At 42.7% G+C, this 19269-nt stretch overlaps 1 protein-coding gene and 1 long non-coding RNA gene across 2 annotated transcripts in view; one reads left to right on the top strand and one right to left on the bottom strand.

Annotated features, from left to right (window-relative positions):
• LOC117233554 overlaps window positions 1–8775 on the bottom strand; it is a 68278-nt gene extending 59503 nt beyond the window's left edge. Inside the window, exon 1 of the mRNA XM_033493959.1 lies at window positions 8640–8775. The gene's annotated coding sequence lies outside the window, so the exon portion shown is untranslated. The remainder of the gene's footprint in view (window positions 1–8639) is intronic.
• Window positions 8776–9957: 1182 nt separating this feature from the next.
• Window positions 9958–19269, top strand: part of LOC117233549 — a 58965-nt gene continuing 49653 nt past the window's right edge. Inside the window, exon 1 of the long non-coding RNA XR_004493341.1 lies at window positions 9958–14956. This is a non-coding gene — a long non-coding RNA (uncharacterized LOC117233549). The remainder of the gene's footprint in view (window positions 14957–19269) is intronic.

Below are 19269 nucleotides of genomic sequence, written 5' to 3'. Positions count from 1 at the left end.
CGGCTTATCGATCCTCGGGTAAATCCAATTTTCGAGGTCGACGCTCGCGTACAGCCAGCAGCGTTTCCCTCGCGAGATGCGTCGCGAGTTTCCTTCCGCCCAGGGAACGAGAGGTTAATCGTCCCAAGAAATTTCGAGACGTTCGCGTGGCTACAAATTGAAATTTGCACCATCCAGCTATAGGTATAAAAAACAGGGAAGCTTAACGATCAACGAGAAAGGCAAAACACGATTTAAAGGAGCGACTGTGTCGATCGTGTCGTTAGATGTCTCGACAAATTGGAATATCGATTTTTGTTTCGGCCGACAGGCGGCGGGTTAGGTCGATGGAAACTGATGAATATGCACTGTGTTCCTTGGGCTTTTGCTTTGATCTCGCGGTAGAGTTTGTATCGTTTTATGACTTGTTTTAATTGGTGACTGTAATTTCATTTACAATTTATCGTTTTTCCTTTGCCACTGTCCCTTCAAATTTACTATAATTTCACGCGAAATGAACGTCGTTCGGCAACGTTTTCGTTTAACGAACGATATACGATTTATGCTTGCTGGTTCAAAGGTATTTGCCTAGCAGAAAAATACTACATATTTGGATTTACGCTCTTTATTTATTTCACGCGAGCCAGGGGATGTAAATGGCGCAGAACGTTGGAATTTGGATAACCGACGTAAGGTTGCATTATACCGCAACGATATGGAATACGTAATAATAGATGATACTCACTGATTCAAGGGAAGAAGTAACAACGTTACGTGGGAAAATAACGTTATCGTTGAAATTCCCAGATCGTATTTAGAAATTCGGTGGACACGCGTCTCTCCGAAAGACGAGAAATCGTTCGAAAGCTAGCAATTATATTTAAAGAAACAGATTCCTATAATCTAAAAATAAAGCGTTTGCCCCGATATATCCGTCTCTTAATTTACTTAATAATTTTCAAGCAAGATCTCGATGCTTTAAATTCCTAATTACACTTAAAAGTAGAAAAGACTAAAAAGAAAGGAGAAAAGTCATAAAGATAACACATCTAACCATTGAACCGGTGGATAGCAATTAACGCCGCTCACCAGGGTCTGCCGTGGCTCAAGAATCGAGCTCATTCAGCGGTGGAAATTATTTCGGAAACTCGTTCAAAGCTCGTCGACCGTGGCCGACGAAAGGCGATGAAAACGAACGAACGAACGAACGAACGAACGAACGAACGAAGGTAAAACTGCGGTCTGGTCGTTGAAGCTGGCGCGCTCCTTCGTCGAGAACGAAAGAAGGTGAAGAACAAGTGCGACAAGGCTACCACGGCGGATCTTCATTTCCGCGAACTCAGCCCTTGGCTTTCGGACTTCTCGAGCTTTTTCGTGGTTTAAGGACAGCATCGAGTCAAGAACGTCTCTCCTCGCTCGCCTCTCAAATCCCATCACAAAGAATATCCACCCTCTGCTTTCTATCTCTCGTTCCAATTCACCCCTTGCCTCGCCTTTCATCCTCTTCGTTCCTTCTACACGTTCCTTCTACTTTTCTTTCCCGCGATAGTTTCTCAGACGTCGTCGTCGACTATCGTTCGTCCTGTTCGCACGATCCTAACTTCTCGTTCGTTCCATCTCGCTCGGTCGTACTCGCAGTACCATCGACATCGAGAAAGAAAAAGAAAGAGTGGAACGGCGGCAAAGATAGCCACCCTTAAGTCGCGAGCGCTCACATCTGACGGTCGATGAATAAGGGAGTCGCTATTTAAATTGTAATTTCGGCCGTGCTAAAGATACCGGGGGATTTGCTGAGAAATTTTTACGATCCGCCGCGTCGCGTTCCTACGCCGATTTAATAAGAAAGACGCTGCCCGCTTTTCCATCTGCCCAATGACAGCGGCAAATTTTTTATCTCTCTTACGTAGCTCCGTCGAGTCGATTGAATTTTTCCAGTTAATCCGTACGAATCGTTGTCACAGCGTTCTCTGAGCTTCCCGGTAGCTCAATTTTTCCTTTAACATATTTTATCGCTCGATCGAACGTTTATTATCTTTAAAAAATGACCCATAACGACTCTACTTTAAATCACCGCGTCCATCACGATTTCTATTCTAGCAAATACTTAGGCCACTCTCCTTTTTCCCAGCCAACATACACGTACGGAATCAGGCCAGGTTATCGCAATTTACATTCTGAATGAAATTGAAGAGACGCACCACTCCGAGTATCATCTGACGGATTTCAAAGAAAACTTGTACACGGAAATGCATCGTTCCTCCTCTTGAATTTCTCCAGTTCTTCCACGAGGAATAACTCTTTGTATCTATGTCGTCCTTTATCTTACTTCTCCTTCTTTCTTCCCTCTATTTATATCCCTCCCACCCCTCTTTTCGGATTCTTATTATTCCAGTCGCATTTTTTCCTCTCCCGCAAGCACTGAAAGAACACGTCTAAAGGAGGAAATAATAGCTTTCTGGCATCGTGGAGCAGCTTCGATCGGTTCTACCATTCTCCAAGATCATCGTTTATTACTTACATTTTATTACACGAAACGATGCTCTTGCGAAAGCACGTTTTAAAGGAACGATATTGCACGCAAATAATTGCGCTTTTAAACGAAATGAAAGCTAAGCTTTCCGATACTTTCGCAAAAAATATCGCGAAATTACGAAACAGATTTATTGAAATTTCCTTTCCATTCTTTGTTATCCGACGCGTTATCTTTATTTGAAATTTGGCCGAAGATCGATTCGATAAGTCGTTCATCGCAGTGGGCCAAGATTTTGAAAAGGCCTTTACGCAGTCCCCCTGCGATTCGTAATTGGACTACGGATGCTTGTACATTTATGCTTAACGTTTGAAAATCGTACACATTAAAAACTGTACAGAATGCACGTAATACGTAAAGGAAAGTATAGTAGGTAAAAGAAAGTCATAATTGTCCATTTTCTTTGTAATCGATCATAATTGTCAAATAAGAAAAGAACGACAACGATTGTTACGATAGCTATGAGATTTCCAGCTGTGGATTTGAATCAGGTTCGATATTTTTAACGAGGTCGTACGAACGAATGCCTTGCGCAGCTTTGGATGCATGCCACTTATTAAGCCGCGTCATCAAAATAAATTCCGCGTCTAACAGTAAGACGGATAGAGAAACGTTCTGAAATTGCTAGTACTAAAGCGCTACGTTTGCCATGCTACCACCTAGATACACTTACACGAATGAAACATCAATTAATCGCCATTGAAACATCTGCACTAGTCGTAGAAATATTTCATCGTTATTCTGAAAGAAAGGCCTCGGATCGAGGACAGTTTACAAGTAGATATCTCCAGACAAATTTCGTATCGAGCTTCCAACATCCACGGAGCCGAGACAGTGGGTTTTATTCGTTCTACGTATATTTCCTTGGAAGATTGAGAAGAAACGAAGACGAGACGCGTAAGGAAAAGAGTATTCCTTCCGTTTGAATCGTTCACGGAGACGGAGAGGAAGCTCTTGCCTCCCTCTAAATTTCCATCCTTTGCAAAGACGGTTTCCTCGTCCGTTATTTGCTCCTTTCCTTTCATGCTCCGCCAGCCAACAAACGTACACGTATATTTAATAGTCCATCGTGACACAATAGCCGGGTGAACGGGATAACGACGAGACATAGGAACAGCTGGGATTCGGAATTTCGTTTAACCCGTATAGAAACGCACAAATACGAAATAGTTTCTGCTTCGAGGCTATCGTTTTTTCTTCGATTTCGGTGTGATCCTCGCGACAATTTTCCGCGAATCTTTCGCTTCCCTTCGACTTGTCGCGCATCAGCTTCTTCTCTACGCGCTCAAATAACTTTATTTTCGGATTGAGAGCGCTTCTAGGATGCTTTACGTCGAGAGCCAGGAGGATTAATCGCATATGAAACGCCATTTTCACGGAATGTACGTAGTACGTGGTATCCAGTTTTCGCAAGAATTTTCCCCGAAACTTTTCGAGGCAGCCGACTCTCGCGGTATTTTTCATTTACAGGATTTTACTCTTCGCTCGATTGTTCATCGTTTAGCGTGTGTATTTCGGTGTGTAATTTTGCGCATAGTTCGATAGAGATAAATAACGCAACTGGGATAAAACTGATGGTATCTATTCGCGATAATGGCCACTTAATCGCGATAAACGTCGCTTAAGCGCAACTCTAATCCATATAATCGTAATAAATTCGACGTGGCTTGAATATTAATCCGAGGTTCGGTATAACGTTGATATATGTATTGAAATTTTAGTACATCGGACCGCTTGTATCTTTAGCGCCGATTTTTAGATATTATACGAAGGAAGTTCGACGAAAGATATTTCGAAGGGGAATAAATGAGCGAATTTTCTTTAATTTCCGAATTTAATTCGCAATTTTAATTTATAATCTGGCGATACCGTTACGACAGATTGATGAGATACGATAGTCTCCGATTCGTTTGTCTTACAGCCAACGAATAAGGGAGCCGTCATTTACATTGTAGATGACCACGATATCCGCGCGAAAGCAAACCTTCAATTAGACTCGGTTACGAAGGTAGACGCGAAACACGCGGAACAAGTAAGCCATAGTCCCGATTTCCTAATAGACTCGGAAATCAATTACACGGTATAGTTTTCGCTTTTCTTTTCTCAATTTCGATATTTTACCAGGAGGCGAACGCGATCTCGAGACGAAACACGCGGCCGTTTAAGTTTTAGCAGCCATAAATACATGGAAATACACGGAAAGTTTATTGAAATGTCTACGCTTTATTAGGTTGACCAAATTTCGCAAATCTTTTTGCGATCGTAAATTGTGCAATCCCGAAGGGAATATATCTAGGCGATCGTAACTGTAAGAGTCGCATAAATCTGTAAGAGGCAGCACTACGTCACTCGAACACGTTAATTATTCTTTTCACGTTGAATTTCTAAGAAACCCTATATTGGATACGTGATACGACAAGAGGCAGCTATACGGGGGAAAAAGATTAATTTCCACGTAACAAAATAAATCCTCCGATACGTGACATTAATGACTCAGCCCTGTTCCGTGCAGTTTAATCGCTCAAAGGGTTACCGAATCTCCGATAAAATATTTCCGATGCATCAATTTCGAGAAAAGTTTTAGGTCGTACTACCAGGTGCTCGAAATCAACGCGAAATTTATCGTGGCGCGTAGCCATTATTGTCACACACGTGTTCGCTGATAAGAAACGAAATGGACTCGACCGCGTCGAACCAACCGGAAACGATCTTCAACGAGTCGTCGAGTATTAAGATCTACGAGAAACGTAACTCGTTATTTGTAACGTCCGATTCGAGATCCGAGGAATAAAATAATTATTCAGAGAATACTAATAGAACGCGAAACAAACATCAATATCCGACGTTGTCGATCTACGATAAAGTCGCTATGAAAAATTACGAATCGATTACCTTCCACTCTTAAAATTATATTTTTCCAGTAAATGAAACTTTAGAGATTTTATTACTTAACATGCTTCAGAGACAAGATTGGTTTTAGACGTTCAAATGATATCTTTTCCACGAGACAGATCGATAGAACTCGATTCGCGATTAAATAAAGCGGTTTACAAAGAAACGAGAAAAGTCGAGTTAATTATCCGGTACTTAGGGACTCTCGATGACTCGGAGCACGCTCTGTCGTCGCGAATTGCTTTTGCAAATGTTCGAGTCGAGCTATCAAACCCTAACGAAACGTAATTACCTGGTTGCAATAATTTTCTATATTCTTTCTTGCGCCGTGAAGAGATTGCTTGCGATTGGCTCGTCGTCGGTACTCGCAGAATCCAGCTTCAGTCGCGAAAAACAGCCTCTGAAGTTTTATTTTTTACTTTTTCTCTTTTTCTTCCTGGCAAAAGGAATTTCCATGATTCGCGAGTATATCGGCGATCTGTCTCGAAACAGATACATTAATATTCCACGATCTCATTGATATCACAGAAGACAAAACCGTCGAAACAAAGCGACTCATTTTCCTCGTCGCATGCAATGCGAAACGAAACATTGTTTCGCTCTCACGTGACAAATAATCATTAGGAGTTCTAATTCAAGGCGATATATACGTCGACGTTATGGCTAAGTTTGGATCAATTTATCTTCATACGACTACCATCACCGCCACTTTTCCAAACAACGTTTCGCGTTTCTCATGGAAAATCGCGGGAGATGAAACGCGGCAGCCACTTGTTCGTCGTTACGGTCGTTTGCCGTAACGTACTCGAGCTCGGAATTCTGACGTGACGCATAATGCAGAATGCATTCCATTCAAACGTACATATATGCAACTTTGTATGCGTGTCCGTACGTCAACGTTCCGCTGGCTGTCTCGCTCGCTGAAATGTAGTCTTAATGGTGTTACCATTCGGCATACCGGATTATGATTTAGATCATTGTTCATAAATCCATCGCGTTGTCAACGAGCGAGCAACGTCCTTTTTTATTTTATTTTCCAGATTCTAGAGATTCGAGATTTTTGCAGCTCCGAATAATTATCGCAATGGAGATTCTTCGACGCGAATTATTGTGTTTTTAAAAGAAATATTACGATTAGCAAGAGCCTTCGGCAAGGATATGGTAAGAGCGCCAGTTTCTTCGTAAAAATGATTTCGAGAATAAGTTATTTCGTTCGCATAGATTTACGGTCACTCGAGAAGATCTTCGTGCATCCCATTTAAGCGAGATGTTGAGCTTTTTGGCAAGCTAGAAATAGCTCCGAATGCGTTTTTAGACGGTTGCTGTTATAGGGCGCTTGCGAGGATTTAAAATTAAAATGCGAATTCCAATTTTTCTCGTAGTAATATTTTGAGGTTTATATTTTAAAATATTTTACTTGCACGTGACATCTGCTACTCTGCATTTATAATTTATTTCTCTAATAAAATGCTCATGAAATATGAAATAGTTGCTCCGGCTTTTTAAATAAATTCATGCTTACGAGAACATAAAATTGAAACAAAATTTCCAACTTTTGCCACTGTACTTTTTATATTTTATTATAAATTTATATTCGAAGAACTTTATTCGTTCGCGTATCGAATTTTCCACTTCTTTTAACGAACTGTCTCCGAATGAGTTACCGTTTTTCTTTTCCAATTTACTCCGGATGAATCAGTTTCTTCCTTCCTAAATTCTCACACATTTTTACAAGAACATAAAGTTAGAATTCGATCAGCTATTCTCCCTTTTGCAAAAATTTATTCAAGAAAGTTGATATCTGTGACATCCGTTGCTTATGGTAGCCTTGCAAAATTTTTCTATCCACGAAACTATTGGCAAAAGATGCGGGTCAGGAAGAGCGGTGGAATTTTTTAACCGAGCGCCGCATCGAATTACATTACACGCTGAAAGCATATAATTTTAGGTTAATGCAAAAGTTCTGTCATCTTTTTGGGCTAAAAGGGTACTGTGAATCTGTACGCGCGAAGGTGCAATATCGCGCAGAAAATTGCATTAACAGCGCAGAACGTGTCTCGACCTACTGTCACGTCGGCCGTGTTTCCAACTGACAGTCATTGAACGCTTATTACATATTCACACAACACTGTATCACCTTGTCGAAACGATCGTTTTCCTTGATTCGACGTACGCGTATGCTTATTGTTAGTCCCGTAGCTCATCGTCGAGTAGGCTATTATTATTTTTCTACCATAGCTGAGCTTCTAATACGATGTTATTTATAGAAAGACCGGATACTATCATCGTAATTCGAAGCGAAGAACAATTTCTCGATGGCACTTTTACACTTTTCGCTCTGTGGAAATAGTTGGTTTCGACAGAACTGCATCCACGACGGAATTGTAACGGCACGGCGAGGTAGTACGTTCAATGATCGTTCGTAAAACGGATTCCGCTTCTCTTCTCGCGGACGGCAGACGCTTGCACGGTTGATTTGTAAAAGAAGCGTTTGGCGAAAAAGCCCGACAACGTCCGGAACCGTATGAAACCGTTCTTCTTTTGCCCGCGCTTTTATCAGCGTCGAACGTACGCTAGATAATATCCTCGTAAATATATGCATGTACACTATACGCTCTTCTGCCGTGCATATGCACCGCCGGAAGAACGCGCAAGAGACCCGTTGTTGCAACCATCGATCGCAAAAGTTATGTAATGAGTCTTCGCGAAATCTAGGTTATTCGAGTGCTTCTACCCCTCGTCGACACGCACTTCAACCCTTCAAAAACCTCGTACGTGCAAAATTCCATCCCCATCGCATTTAATACGCAATTCTTCCTTATTTTTGCCTCGATTTCGCCCTAGTATCGTTCCGTATTCGTAAACGTGGATCTTCCTTTTTCAAATTGTTTCGCTCCAGTCGTTTGAGAGAACTTGAGAAAAAAGTTTTCAAGAAAGACGCGTTTCTACGTGATTGATGCAAAACGAAGGATCGTTTCGTCCTAAATCTTGCGACAATCGAAGAGTTTATCCACAGATAATAATCCTTAAAGAGCCGAAATCGCAGGTGCGATTAGCTAGATTTATTTCAGCTCGCATAAGTACGTAAGTACGGAAAGGGATACGCGAATCGACCGATACTGCTCCCAGTTTGACCGGTAGTTTATGATCCGGAGGGAATATTAGGACTCGAGGATTAATTTTGCAGTTGCAAACTCCCTAAACTAGAGGGTGCGATACATTTACTTGTATTGCTTACCCCGAACGTTATGCGGCTACACCGAAATCTGGGTTATCGAGTTGGAGTTGTTGAATTTCCTCCAAAGGCAGTCGTGCCTCTCGTCAGCACATTTTGATAGTTTCTATCGCATCTTTGCTCGCACAAAGGTCAAAACTGCAGGAAATCCTCGAATTAACGTACAACGCAAAAGTCGCGAATAACCAAAAGAATTACATAAATGGAATGTCGTTTTCGATAAAATAGTTGGGTGGAATGCACTTTCGTTGAATATCATTCGGAAATAGCGTCATTTCTCCTCTTCTTTGCGTCGAAAAAATATACCGCTTTTACTACAACTATATGTCACAGAAGTATGTCACAACCGACATTCGTTTTTACTTTATCCTCTACGGCTTTCGTATTTCTTCTTACCTCTCTTTTTCCTTCTGTCTCCTCTAACACGCAACACGCGTTATCAAATTTCAAGCCATTACACGCGATGCAATTAAATCGAAAATCTCTCTACCGTTCGAAAGTTCACGTTCGGTATGCTCCGAGTTGCTCGTTTTGCGGATTTAACCGAACGAATCGAAGCTCAGTTCGGAACGAAACAGAAACGATCGGGGGGAAAACAGCCCGAGAGAAAATCGAGGCCGTTTAAAGGCATGGCTACGATTGGCCACGACGTAGCGTGCCAATTAAATTTTATTATGATAATCGAGTCCGCGTCGGTGGCGGCGGATCTTCAAAACGCTGCATCTGGAAGCAGCCGCGGGCTGCGAACGGGACCGCTTCCTCTTTCATCCAGAAACTAGCTACATAGGTCGGCTCGATTAGCGCTCCGGGGAACCAACTTTGAAAATCCGTCCAGCTCGATAGCTTCTCTCTTTCTCCCTCTCTACCTTTTTCTCATTCAACGAGCAAACTTTTCGTAGGAATCATCACCACCAGGAACCACAAACATACGAGTGAAATAAGACGACAAAGCAAAAGGAGAAAAAAAGAACAGCGTCCAAGAAGCTAAAGCAATCTCATCGAGAGCAGAAGGATCGACGCATAGTTCTAACGGGCACGCGAGATACGTAATATTCGAGATCGGTGTCATTACCGCGGATGAATAATGGAACGTGTACAAATGCGTTTCGAAATCGGTGCTACTCGCGCGCTGTACGGATATCGCGATCGTACCTTCGCGGCTTCGCCGATGATAATCTTAATGAAAGGCGAAAGGAGAAGTTGGAAAAAATCGATACTTGTTTTATCGTTAGGTACTTCCTGGAACTTGGCGTTTTAGTTCGCACGTTGAAAAGTACCTCGTTGTTTCGATACCTTTGCTTCTAGAGGCATCTCAGAAAATAAAAAGACAGAGGGTCGTGTTCGTTTCAACGTACGCAGCGAGATCCACTCGCTAAAAACCCTTACCGCGATCCAATTATCATTCCGCCAATCAGCCCCGCGAGAAGGATATACGTACTACCTTCGCGCCAGTAAAATTCAAAGTTACTATTCCCCGGGTAACTTCCTCGGACGTGGAGGTAGTAAAGGAGAGGACAATAAAAAGAACGATAAAAATTCCGCAAAAATCTTGCTCCTTAAACGGGGTCGCCCGGTTGAAATCCGACAGGCTGGCCGGCTTGCCAAGCTGCGCGCACGATCCACCGACAAAATAATAAAAGTTTCACGAAAAATCTACATTCGAACGGGGTTAAGGCCGCGAGCTCACCGGTTACGACTCTCGGGACACCCGTTAGAATATCGCGAAGAAAAATGACATAAGACATCCCTGTTCCGACTCGGGCGCCATATGACCGTCTCTGTCGCAAGCTCTTCCCCTCTGCCGGTTCTCCTTCCCCCACTACCGGCCGCCGATATCCTACTACCGTCATTCCTTGCCCTCTCCTCCAAGCCAGCTAAGCCCCCTGCCCGCACCCACTCACCCACCCACTTACACCCCCGCACTTTCACGCACGCCACACATAGAACCAGCGTCGTCACCACTACTACGCGCCAACGTCGACCGTATCGCCCGTACTACTACCACTACTACTGCCACCACTTCCACCAATCCAGTGACCAACGCTAATTGCAGTCAGCTCATCGTTTTCCGTAAGCATAGGATAGTCGGTGTTGAAAGAAAGGAGCACAGGCGACCCAAAAAAGCAGGACGAGCCGAAGGAGCGGAGAAAGATAAAGATAAAGGAACGGAAAGGTCGGAGAAACAGGGACGGAGATAGGAGGAAGAATATCGCAGGAGGAAAAAGAGGAAAAGGAGGAAAAGGGGGCCAATTACGCGAGGCTAGAGAATAGAAGACGGAAGAGAGAAGAGAGTAGTCGAGCTTGGAAGCATAGCTTAGCGTGGACCGACACGGCATATCCATAGACATATACACTGTGTCTATGGGCATATCGACGAGATCCGAGAGCGGCCGAGCACGACCGAGCCGGGCCGACTCGGACCCTGCGCGCTCAACCCAAACCGGAGGAAGCATAGTTGCATTTAAACTGCCATCCCACTGAGGTCTCTCTTCCGTAGTGTTGGAGTAGTCTGCGCTGGCTGGGCCAGCCGCACTCGACGAGTACGTGTCGCGTACCTTGCACCGTTCACCCGCACTCTCTTGCACCATATAACCGGACACTCTCTCGCGTGTGACACTTGCTTCTGTCTGTCGCGCTCACCCTCTCGTACGCTTCTCGTCTCGTCTCGCCTCGCCTCCTCTCCGCTTTGTTTCGGGGAAAACGTGCGTCGGCTGGATTCTCAACTTGCAAGAAAGAAAAAGGGTTTTCGTACGAGGAACGGACCCGAGCGTTTTCACGCCGAGTTCCTTCTCTATCAAGACTCTTGTGCATCCTGCTGATTCAAGAACGAAAAACTTGGGAATCGAGAAAGGAGAAGAAAGAAAAAAGGAAAGGGGGACGGCGGTATCGGTCGTCGAGTATCGAGATCGAAATGTTTCCGGAATAATAGCGTTCAGTCGCAATTTTCACCTATTCGACTAGATGGCCAGAATCTCGTGGAAATCCAATCGATCCTACGGTGTCTGGAATAATCTTCTTTGTCTTGTTCGTGTCCGAGGAAACTCCAAGTTGATTCAGTTGAGTGGACTAGCCGGGACTGTCAAAGTTGCGCCTCGGAGTCAGCTGCTTCCGTTACGTCGAGCCGCAGACCCGTGTCTATAGGATGTCCTCGAAACGCGCATCGAGGTCTTCGTTTATCTTTAGAGTGATTTCGACCGATCTTCGATGAAAAAGAAAGAGACGATGTACTTCTCGGGCATCGAACAAATAAATACGAATGGGCAGATTTCGGAAAACGGTCGGGAAAGTAGACGTTGCCGTTTCACATTTTCGTGTTCCCTTTGTCCAACTCGGTAGTAACTTGTTAGCCGGGCGCCTTGCAATTTTAAACTCCGCTGCTCGTCGAAGAGAGAGCCTGCTCGTTTTTCCTCCGTGAATCCCGACAGCTTTTCGCGTTCCCACCCGATCAGCGAGAATAACTTGTTGACTTTTCTCTCGTGAGGGCAACCGCGACTTTTTCACCTGTATCGCACCAATCGAATTTAAATTTCTACAACGATCTTTATCCGTTATAATATTTTCCAAGAACTCGCGGTGAATCTGTTTCGATGCAAGCCATCGTGTTCTTTATTTTCGCAAAGATTCTTCGATTTGCTCGCAACGCTGTATGCATGTTACGCGGGGCCACGTCGATCAATAAAACACGGCTATTTCGATCCGTGAATTACGTAATTTCCCGAATTTCCCTAGCCGATCCTCGCTGCTCTTTTTTGTCATTGTGCTAACGAATTTTTCATATTTCTAACGAACAGAAAGCAAACGAGACGCAAATAACATCGGAATTTACCGTAGCCGCCTTCACCGCTGTGCTATTCTTCTCGTTCAATTTCATCACCGGTTTGTTTCTCGCAATTTTCGCAAGAGAACGCACAGAGAACCCATTATGCCACTACGGTAGTCGTCGACTTGAAATTATCGATTCCATCGAAAACGTTTCTTTCGCTTGTACTTTTCGCTCACCACCTCGCTCACCAAAAACGCTTTTGTCAGTTAATTAGCCGAGTTAATCAGTGTCGTTTCAAAAACAGAGGGGCAACGAATTTTTCGGGAATCTGTTTCGAGATTTATCGTGATTTTCGATGTTCTTGTGATTTTTCGTCGAACGCGTTCCTAACCGATATTTTCCAACGCTCCGACGTTGGTAATTGGACGTGGAAATCACGTATGACGTAAGATTTCATCGAGTATTCATCGGTGTGGAACGAACAGGAAGATTCGAGGCGAGAATTTCTTACGAGCTTGGTTTTACAATGCATTTTTCTCGTTCTCCGCGACGATTGGTCCATACGAAAGGTATCGAAACGCTGTTGCTACGTGCTCCGATGGGGGCCACCTTTAAAGCCGATATCGCGGAACGAAGTACATACTTACTTGCTATGACCAGGCGAAATGCTTAAAAGTCCGAGACCGATGATCTCGATAATCTTCTACGATTTCTATGCAAGGTCCAACATTCTCGATCGAAAGAGACTCTTCGTTCCACTTTTGACCTTTCCCAGCCCATCGATCGGTCTCTGCGATTTCAAGACCTAACCTGCTCTTTCCTGCAAACCATTCTTCGCTTCTCCATTCGTATTTTAATGAATTCTAATCGTGTTTCGCCGAAATGACGACCTTCGTCGAGAAGACGATTTCCTTCGACCGATGAAACGGACGGAAACGTTAATCGCCAACAGATTGGAAAATATTCGAAAATCGAGAGAGCTGACGCGACGACCATAGCCCCCAAAGTGTCGTGTATCGTGCGAGGCTCGTTTCAGAGTGATTCCTTTGCTTCCGTTCCATTCGCACTCGTAAGCGCGAATTATCGGCACGAGGCCAAACTCGCGCCCCCTTTTCGCGCCTCTGACATTTAGTACGACGCTGTGCCAGCTTTGCCAGTCTCTTTACGTTTCTCGAAATCGTCGCCTCTCGAAATTAATACATCGTCGGAAATCGGTTCGATATCGATGTCGAAGAGAACATAAACGAATAAGGAACCGCGCGGATTAAAGCGAATAGTTTCAAAGAAAGATGAATCGATGTGCGGCGTTGGAGTTAAAAGCGACATCGTTCGGTGGATGGCGCGCCGACAAATTGTAATTCCGATTCGCAGCTTCTGCAGTTGTCGGTTGATACCCGGTTCCGTGTCGCGGGCTCGTTACGAGCGACCAAAAGGTAATTTCTTACTCGGCGTAATAACACGTTCCTGTGTACACACATCGTCGGCCACTTTTCCGCAACTATTAGCCCAATTAGCTCGGACCAGCTTCACCGTCAACTGTTGCACGCGAGTTCTAACAACGAATCGACGGAATTGGACGCGGCAACTGCCTATCGATCAATTAGCCATTCCGTCGCAACTTTGCCCTTCCGTTTTTGAAAATGTCATTAATCGGGAACGGATAATTTTTCGATGGTTCGCAGCAATTTCTAACTTGGATTTTCTGGCCCGGAGACGCGCTTAATCGTCGCGTCTGTTCCACGTTGGCGAGCTTTTATCGATCAAAAACGATCTCGCCTGCAATTCGTCGTTTAGAAATTTCCAAGCACTTGTACAAACGTCCCTCGGGTTTTATATTTACATTCTTCGTTTCCATTGTCTTGACATATTTCGTAGCTTTAGCAGGATATTTTGGTGCGAAACTGCTCGTTTTAAGAGACTTCTTTCAAGAGAAAGCAAGAAGTTAATTAGTTCGTGATAATTAAAAAAACTCGTTTCTTCCTTAATGTTGGCTGTGGCTTGCCGATTTCTAAATAGTCAGTAGCTAATTTCTAATCTCTTAACTTCGGGTTCCTTAGATGCGAAATAATTTGTTTCATGAAACGAAAATATTTTTTACTTCGTATCGTTTCGAACTTGTCGATTCGCTAGCTTAATTCTTTATTTTCCATCGATTAAATCGAAGAATAATAAAAAACATTTGCCTCCGTCAATTAAAACAGGTATTCATCTAAATTCATTCTCCCCCGACGCTTTATCCAATTTTAACTTCGATCCTTTTAACTCCGACAATATCGAAAAACGATTAAAATCTTTCGATGAAAATCTTTCCAAAGCGAAGCTCTTCTTTCGTTTCCCTTTTTCCTTTTTTTTTTTTTTTCTTGTTCGAAAATGGTCTCTCGATACTCGGCGCAGGCCGAGAGAATTCGTCTGCCCTGTGAGAAAATGAATAGAATCGATCGATCCGAGAAAGGGAGTAGTAAATTCACGCGAGTGATCGGGAAGGATTGATGAGAACGGTTCTCTCCAAGAGCGAGGAACAGACGACGAGCATCGTTTTTCACGTTGGACGAAATCGGTGAGTAGAAAACAAATCATTTTTATCGACAATTTACACCCTGCTTTTCTTTTTCTTTCTGTTCGTCTGTCTCTTTACGTGGTAGAGTTTAGACGCAACAGGGTCACATGTGACGCCATGCGATCCCTATGGATGTACTTCAGAAGGGACTCTACTCTAGTTCTGGGAACCGATAGACTTGATAAAATGTCTCTGCGTATACGAAGGCGGAGACGTTAAAGAGACACGAGGACATAAAAGAAACAGAGATAGGATACGTTGTTGAATAATACATGCCATTATATCATCGACGAAAACAAAGTGAAATAACACAGCAGTTACATCTTTTAATGTCGCTATAGTCGGCATCAGAGGAATAGATGGGATAAATAAATTTTTGTAAAACTAACTTTCTTTAAACCATTCTTGCCACGAACTTCCCTTCGATACGACTATCGATCTGATGCGTTTTTCGTATAGGCAAGAGGATAGTATTCGACGACGATTCTATAGTCTAAAGTAGAAATGTTACTATTTGCTATCGACTGTACAATCCGAGATGAGTAAAGTACGTGGTCCGGCGATAATTGATACAGCGTTACGCTTAATCGTATACGCAACGATCAGGTCGTTTATTCCCATTTGGATCGACCGCACGACCGTTTGAAAAATCTTGTTCGACGATAAATAATGCTCAACGTGTCGCTGCCTAACTGTAAAAATACCTGGCAATATCACCGGGACAGAAAGCAACAAGAGACGAAACATTTCATCGGTGCTCGTACTGCCCGGCCATAACCGCGTGTGTCGCGTTCACTGCCAAATATTAGCTAGCGAAGCGGCACGTATACGCGATGCATTATCGCGGACACGTGACACGGGGGTGAGATCGTTGGTGCGGGGGCGAAAGATCGATAAATGCAGATAGACGCGAGTCGCTGAATCCTGCTCGTTCGAACGAACCGTGTCGGCCGTTACGAGGAAATTACACGACGCTTGCCGAGCAAGCTTGCGAGCTTCGGTATATACATACTGGAAATTATTTGGCGCGAGATCCGTGGCAATCCGCTCTGCGTGAATGTAAAGAGCCTAAGAAGAGCACTTCCTGTTTCCTTCCCAGTCTCCCTCATTGTATACATATACCTGCACTCCCGTTCAAAAGTACGAGAATTTGCTCGATTATGGCAAACGATAATTTACATTCCAAAACGAGATACGATAAAAAATGGCAAGTGTTCTCATACTTTTGCACGGAGGTGTATGTCCCTCTCTCTCTCTCTCTCTCTCTCTCTATATATATATATATATATATATATATATATATATATATAGATGTAGATATCCTTCGCGGCAGTTATAATTGCGTCGTTCCGAGGCTTCGAAACGCAAAACACTTCCCGGAAAATTGAATCGACGCGCGCGCGAGCTTCACAGGTAAATAGATTTCATCTTTCTCCATCGCTGTTCAGAATTTTTTTTCTTTTAATTCTTCCGATGCCAGCTCTCTTCCTTATCCTTTTCCTTTTCCTTTTCCTTTTCCCCCTTTCCCTCTTGTTTCGAGGATGGCCGAAGTGGGAAAAGCGGGGAGACGGAGACGAAGGGAATCCAATTTCTACGGATTGCTAAATGTCTCGCCGGTTGCATTCGATGCAAACACCGGGGTCAGCATAATCTCGGCAAAGTAACAGAGATTAGAGCTGAAAGGCTCGATTATCTGATGTCTCACTCTACTCCCTGGTCTGCATACTAGTCTTTTCTAGGCAGATTTTATCGCCACTCACTGGAATTCGATCTAGTTATCGGATCAATCATTGGCCGAGCACGATCCCGATATCCCTAGATAGAAATCGATGGAGATTCAGTGAAATAAGACCGGTTTTAGAGACTATCGCTTACCGCGACCAAAGGTGTCGAATTGGTTCTTTGATCTTTCAACTTTCTTCGCAATTGGTACGAGGTTAATTATTCCCATTCTTCGCTGGATACTACTATGAAAAGCGTAGCAGCTGCTTTGCCACGAAAAAAAAATCGAAAACCTGTTTAGCGGAGGAAAGTCGGGAGCGATATCGGTATCTGACGATCGTTCGCCACGTTTGTTTTCAGTCGGAAGACGAACGAGAGCGATATTGTGGCGAGCGTGCGACATCGAGTTGTTAAGAAGAGGCGTTAGCGTTTCGTTTTAGACCAACCTGTATATTAAATCGAGACATAACTTTAGAATCATTTGAAAAGTTCGTCTAATAGATTAATCGTGTTGTATGGAAAAAGGATGAAAAATGTCACCGTCTACGTCAAGTTTATTTATAATTCCTACGGAAACGTTTCTACAGATGTGGATATCATACGCTGTCGTGAAATCATTTACCTTCGTTCGTTTCTTGGAGAGAGGAACGGAGATACGTCCGACGTGTTATTTTTCTTCTCCAAATGAGAAATCTAGTTTCGCGTGCTGCGAGGTAACGGATATTTGCTTCGAGCGAGCTGAACCTTCTGTCTAAAATGAAGGATAAAGAAGTTGCATGGGCAGATTTTATTTAAACAGTGAAAAGGCCGAATCAACCTTGCAAACAAGCCTTCTCGGAACTCCTTAACATCGCTAGATTTCATAAACATGTTAGAGTCCTATCACAGTATTCTTTGATCGCGTGTAATATCAATCTATTTCTGCTTCTATTTCCTTGGATTTTATTATCTCGTATCATCAATTATATATTTAGTAGTGGAATCGAGATAACAATTTCGATAAGTTTCTATAGTTTTTTTTTTTTTTAGTTATTCTTTGTACATTTCTATAGTTTCGATGAATAATTTGACGAATCGGGAAAAAGGGCGAACGATTAAACTATAAAATTATTCGATATATTTCAAGCATCCTTCAAATAGTTGGACAGTAAAATGAACAGAATAACTTTCAACGAGTTGAAATTTCGAGCGCTCGGACTATTCGAGGGTTGCTCTATGCTCGATCCTGGCACAGAAACTCGCGCATTCTAAATCTAAACTTTATTTTCACCGAACAAGATTCTTTCTTTCGTTGAAACTTCACAAGCGTATGATCTTCGGCCTTCAAAGTCAGATTACGCGTCCGTATTTCACCGAAGAAAAATGCAATTACTTCGAGATGCATCCGTTCATCGAAGATGGGTAATTCGATCGAATCGCGATCGTAATTATTACGATGTAATTAATATTTACAAATCTACGGTCTGATGAAGATATTAGTTTATAATCGATCGCGACATCGATGTTTCAGTTTTCTCGTTAATTAAAATTTTTAAAATCTAAATTAAATTTCGAACGACTATCTCAAAATTATCTGAGCAGCTAACAAGCGATTAGAGGTTTCCAAGCAATCATTATTATTATCGTTATTATATGAGTAGAATCCGATAATAAGCCGAATAAAATACAAAAATACAATAATAAATACAATAAGAAAAGAATTGAAGAATGAAAAAAAGTAAAGCAAGGAAAAGGAGAAAAGAAACGGGACAAAGACCATGAAGAAGTAGATATCACATGATAAGAAAGTATTGTAGGACTCCATTTATTATTATTATTATTATTATTATTATTATTATTATTATTATTATTATTATTATTACTCAATACGGTATAACAAAATATAGTAAAATATATCTCAAGTGAATAAACATATTAATAAACATATACATAAATAGTCATGATCATAGCCTTCGTTCCAAATGTGGTTAAGTGGCTAGAAGAAAGAGGTCGACGTTTTCAGCGTATCGATTTTCTACTTTAGTAATTCTATTTAATGAATTTCGCAAATTATAGCATGTTCTGTCGATCGATGACAGATTTCTTTATTCCAAAAGAGACGCGCAATTTATTATTTTACCATTAATGACTCTAAATAAAAACGAATAGTACGTTACGATCCTACGGTTCCCGAGAGTAGACAGGAGGATATCATCCGAAATAGAAAGCTAGCTGTGATCGTATAGAGATGATAGATATGACACTGTAATATGTAACATATAAGCAGCACACGTAGGAAATCTGTGTTGGAAAAACAAATTGTGCGAAACCGTGGGTTTGTTCGAAAAACGAAAGCGGGGAGATGAAGCCGAAGAAACGGAAAGCGCCGAGAAAGGGGAGGAAAAGGAGTGGATCGTAAATTCGACGGTGCACCAAATCGTTCGTGGGAAGGAATGTCAGGTTCGAGATACTCTGACCCCATGACCTTAATGGTGGTGTACGCCATGGCGGTCGGGCAGGCATGCGCAGCCACGATCTAAAAGAAAATGAGGATCGTGCAAAAGCTGCCGCGTGTTTCGTCGTTTTCTCCCAACGCCAACGGTATTCTAACT

This window comes from Bombus vosnesenskii, unplaced genomic scaffold (genome assembly GCF_011952255.1).
Source record: "Bombus vosnesenskii isolate JDL3184/JDL3185 unplaced genomic scaffold, Bvos_JDL3184-5_v1.1 scf7180000013297, whole genome shotgun sequence".
NCBI lineage: Eukaryota > Metazoa > Arthropoda > Insecta > Hymenoptera > Apidae > Bombus > Bombus vosnesenskii.
The sequence above is the reverse complement of the archived record's forward strand: the minus strand, read 5'-3'. Positions and strand labels throughout refer to the sequence as shown.